Genomic DNA, 5421 nt, shown 5'->3' with positions numbered 1-5421 from the left:
TTAGCAAGAGTCCACTGTCATCCACCTGCTCATCTGTCCCTCACTGAGAACCTCAAAGCATCATGTCTTTGTGTGTATCATCAGGTGCATACCTGGCAAAACTTTTCTTCCCATATGTGGCTTATCTTTTAACTTTGTTAACAGTGTCTTTCACAGAGCAGAGGTAGATTCTAACAAAGTGCAACTTCTCGGCTCTTTCTCTCGTGGAATATGCCTTGGTGTTGTGCCTGAGAAGTCATGTGCAAACTCAAGGACTCCTAGGTTGAATATTTTTCTTCATCATCTTTAGGAGGTTTATTAAACATTTTATGTTTTATATTTTAGGTCTGTGATTTCTATTTAATTTTTGTGAAAAGTGTAAGGTCTGTGTCCAGTTTCATTTTTGAGGGATGTGAATGTCCATTTGTTAGAGCACCAGTTGATAAAAAAAGTCTCCTTTCTCCTGTGGATGGTCTTAAATTCCTGATCTAATAACTTTAAAATATCTGTTTGGTCTCTCTCCTAAAATAATGTTCACTCCAAAGTTTATTTCCAATATTTCTTTAAATTATACCTTAGGTGCCACAGTTGGTCAGGTGGGTGACATGAATGGAAGTAAATTCAAATTTTGGTAAAGTTCCCTTTTCAGTTTACCTCCCTAGTGAGTAGACTGTGTAATTTTTTTTTCATTTAAAGAAAGTTAATTGGCTTTTAAGTGGCTCAAATTGCCAATAAATGAATCAGGTAGTGGCATCAGCCTAAGAAACTAGATGCATCTTTGTCATTTGGCTTCACAGTTCCTTAGTACTCAGGAGAAGAAAGGTCTCAAGACAAAACCACAGTGTTTGTGGTTAGGATTCCTGGTTTAATGGCTTCAGTGAACATACCTGGAGTCTGCTGGGCCTGCTGGCCAGTGTGACATTGGTCACTTTAATTCCATGCATGACATTGCTTGTGAGTAGTAAGAAACGAAAGATGTACATCATAAACCCTTAAGCAAAAATATTTGACATGACAAACTAGATGTAATATCTAAAGACATGAATTCCTAAAAAGCCTCTTTTTGATAACTTTATCAACTTTATCTATGCACCTGTTACCCCAAATGCCTGTACACCTTTGACATTATCAACATTAGCTCATATTTTAGCAGAAGTTTCCACATACTTATCCTTCCACTGGCCAGCTCTCTTTTTTGCCTTTTCTTTAGAAACCTGCCTTTTTATCTTTCAAATTTGATCTGTTACCAACCAGTAGAAATAAAAGATTCTCATATTTTTTTCCTCTTAAAATATCCTTCTTGAAGCCAGCTGTGGCTGCCAGCAATTCCATTTCTGCAGTCGAGAAGGTACAGAGGAACTCCTCCCCCACATGGAAGCAGTTGTTTCCAATTGCAGCTTGGTCTTCCTGTCCAGCTGGTCTGAGTTGTGGAGATGTGCTCTTCTTCCCCATCCAGCACACCTTCTTCCTGTAGCTCTCTGCTTTGCTATGTTCAGAGTCCTTCACAAACTCCTCATACCTGAACTGTAGAGTCCCAACAGATTTGCCCACACCGGCACTGCTCACCATGATGACTTTGTGTAAGGTTAAGAAATTCTGATATTTGTGGGGATGTGCAGCCATCTAGTGTTGTGGAGTTTAACCATAGTATTCAGAATGATCTGCACAGCAAGCTGTGTGCCACCCAGTAGGTTCCAGAAGCCTCAGCTGGATTGGCTGTGGAGGAGGGTGCTCTGCCTTTGTTGTCTGGGAGGTTCCTTTTAAGGGGAGTCAGAAGGAGGAGGCTGCAGGGTAGCAGCAGAGTGTGGGCCAATGAAGGAGAAGGCAGGGGATCCAGGCTCTCCTATGGGGGATCCACCCTCTTCCTGGCAGCTTCCAGGCTATGTTATGTGCATGCTGTAACTATAGATGCCACTGACCAAAATCTCCTCTACTGTTTTTACTTTTTCTATTTCAGTGTCTCAATTTCTCCTAATTGTTCTGTTTAAATCTAAGACTGTATTTCTTTCAGATTAATTCCCCTGTTATTATTTGAGCCCTGTTGCTGTGTGGGTGAGTTGTGGAAGGACAGGACTCTTTCAACAGTCCTGCAATTTATTCTTAGGTTTTAATCAGCCTGTGACTTGGTTGTGACCTTCCCAACTACTCTTGTGTTTTTCTTACCTCTGCAATCTGGTTAGTCCTATGTACACCATCATGAATTGCAGTGGATCCCCAGTATGTGATTGGTAGAATTGAAGTTCTTTCAATGGAGTCCTCATGAGCTGCATCTAGAGGAGAACGTTATGCCCATACAAAGGTCACACGTTGATACTTATGGCTCCATGCTCTGAGGCTCCCATGAGTTTGTAATGAGTGATGTGGAACTACTCAATGCCTGACTGGACATTTCTGAATTTGATTTCAGAGAATTGTGAAGATGGAAAAGAGCAGGAATCACAGGCTCCCCGATAACAATGAATATTAAGGACCTAGGAAAGGATAGGTAGAATATGACAAGGGTCCCCCATGAGGAAACCAAGAGGTTCAAGTATCCACATATTTCACATGCAAAGGGAAACAAAAACTGCTCGTATGACTACATTCCTCAACCAATGAAGAAGTCCATCTTTTAACAAGGTACCCATTGTACTGGTTCTGGTCTGCATCCAGGTAGAAGTAATCAATCTCACTAAAGTTTTTATTTTTAACTCACAGAATATACATTTGGATCAATTGAGGATGAGACTAATATATAGGGTATTGATCAATTGAGGATGAGATGTATATCTGTTTTGTTGTGGTTGACCTTAATTTGTTGGCAGGCCTTTCATAGCCATGAAATTGTATAATGGAGATTTATGATGTCTTGGACTTTACAATGTCTCTGAAGCATTTTTAACTGTTGTATGTTAACACATATAGAAAAGTTTGAACTCGTGTTATGTTCTCTGTGTGCTGTGGGTCATGGTGGTAGCATACAAAGAGAGTTGAGACACCTACTCCCTCAGCTAATTGTCCAGCCAGTGTAAAGAACCTCTTCTCGGGTCTCATGTCACGAAGGCAGCTATACTCTGCCTTCATCCTAGGAGCACCCCTTTCTTTCTCTTTAAAGGGAGTACCCCTGACCTTCTGTGACCACTCCCTTAGGCCTCTATCATCAACTCCTGGGACTCTTGCATCCAATCCATCTTGTTTAATCATACTCTTTATCCCACCAGGCTGAGAAAAGAGGAACAGGAGGAAGAGGAAGAAGTAAGAGAACCCTTGCCAGACTCATAGGATGAGGGCCATAAAACTTCCTGCAGTCAGTGTGAACTGCCTGTTGTCCACCATCCTCCCCAAAATAGTGCTGACCTGTTGGGTGAACGTGAAGTCACTTCTTCTCTGGTTGCAACTCGTGAGTATGCCATTAAAAAGAGAACTGAATTCAATAGTCATATTTCTGGGTGTTCAGTGAGAAATTCAGGGTGGCGAACATAGGACTAACCAGAAAGGGGAGGTTCCAGAGATTATACCAAACTCACAGGCACTACTGACGCATGTGTATAGCAGGGGACTACATGAGTCCTGTCTGCTAAACTAGGCCAGCTGATCTTTCCTAAAAGTTCTTGCTAATTTTTTTTCTTGCAAATTTTTGATCCTGAACACTCAGTGTACTTCGAGTGTTAGTGACTGTTCAGATAGGTTACTACTCTTTACTGTGTCTTTGGAGATACCATTTGCATGGACCCTCATGCATGTGCCTGAAATTATTCCTGGACACCTATGCCTCCTTTAATAAAAAGTATCCTATTCCCTTCTTATGACAAAAGCTCTTTTCACTTGGACAATGTATAGATTCCATGTATAAGTTTATTCTCACCATCTAATCTCAAATCTATCAAGAAGCACCATCATATCTTATGGAGTTAGTTCTGAGTCTTGAAAAGTATTCTAGAAGCCAGTCTTCAAGTTATTCCTGATCACTGGGATAAAAAATAGTTTTAATTGGGAGAAGGTACCATTGTTATTTTATGGAATGGGACAATATGTCCATTTCTGAAGTCACAGCTGAAACTTCAGCAGAACCAGTTGGCTTCTCTGCAGACTCAACTATGGTGAGGTGGCACAGACCTTGATTACACTGAAATGCTCCAAAGTCCCTGGCTCATAGGACACTCCACACTTTCACCAGTAACATTTCACCAGATGTCTTGGATTCCACATGTCAATTGAGGCCATTACAATATAAGCACAGTAATAGCTGGAGCACTAAGGAGAAATGTACAGTATTGGAGGTCACCGTATTTCTGCTGTTTTTGTGCTCCCTGGTGGTGCACAAACTCTGGAGCAAGAGGCAACATTTGCCAGTGCTGCAGGACAGTAGTCAGAGAGCCTTGGCTAGGAATGACAGTCTCCCAAGTTCTTCCTGAGCATTGGCTTTTATTACCTGTAGGGATGTGGCTCACTTATACCTTCCTGATTCTATAAAATAAACCAAATAGGGTATTCCTTTTAGCTCTACTGAGCGAAAGATTATTCATAAACTCACTTTAAGAAGGAATATAATCCATAAGTTTTTGGTGATGGTTCAGTTAAAAGAGTAGAATCCAAAAACAATGAGTAGAATCAGGAGGTAGAAATTCACTTCATACTCCAACAGATTCCAAAGAAAAAAATGGCTCTAGTACATCATCAAAGCTAATATGGAAATCAGTGCAAAAGTCACAATATGGAAAGGAATAAGAAATAGGGAATAGGTTCTATTTGAAGATTGTGAGGGAACACAGAACCACCATGCCTGGGAATGAGTTTTGTAGAAAGAAGAGAGATGTAACTAGAGATATCTAGAAGAACCTGGCCGAGTATCTAGTGTTCAGAAGACCAAAATGCACTTTAACTTTACACATTTAACTCAGAGCATGTCATAATAATGATCCAAGCAACTAGTGACATTTTGCATGAAGGATTAGCACATTAACACAGACCATTCATTTCTTTGAAGTCACTGTATGAGATCATTCAGTACAATCCTATATGTGCATCTTAAATTCATGCACACATAATAGAATGTCCCCATGCTCAGGTGGCCACTGTATTGAAATGTGTAAAATATAGCTATTTAACAACTTCTATATATTTCTGAATTTGTTTGCAGAATATAATGATGATGAGAATGATGAAGAAGAACGAGAGTCACTGGATTCCAGGTAACAATGAATGATCAGGGATAATAAGCAAAGGCAATGTAATGGGGTTTTAGTGTCCTGAAATATACACCAGGTCAAAATTAGCTGCAGATTCCATAATCAAAGGTGAAAAAAGCTTCTGATTGCTGTGATGTTGTTCACTCACCCAAAGATGACATAGTCATTTAGCCAGATAATTGGTTTTCTTTGTTAATTTTGGAGTGGGTCTGTCCAAGGGGACTAAAATAAGAATGAGATGAGTCAGTTCCTTATGGACTATTGCCCAAGGTTA

General features: G+C 40.2%; 1 pseudogene; it reads right to left on the bottom strand.

The window, feature by feature from the left end:
- Nucleotides 1-1064: 1064 nt before the first annotated feature.
- On the bottom strand, nucleotides 1065-1602 carry LOC107156113 (annotated as a pseudogene).
- Between the last annotated feature and the right edge of the window lie 3819 nt (nucleotides 1603-5421).

Source organism: Marmota marmota, unplaced genomic scaffold (assembly GCF_001458135.2).
Source record: "Marmota marmota marmota unplaced genomic scaffold, marMar, whole genome shotgun sequence".
Classification (NCBI taxonomy): domain Eukaryota; kingdom Metazoa; phylum Chordata; class Mammalia; order Rodentia; family Sciuridae; genus Marmota; species Marmota marmota.
This window is presented reverse-complemented; position numbering and strand designations above follow the sequence as displayed.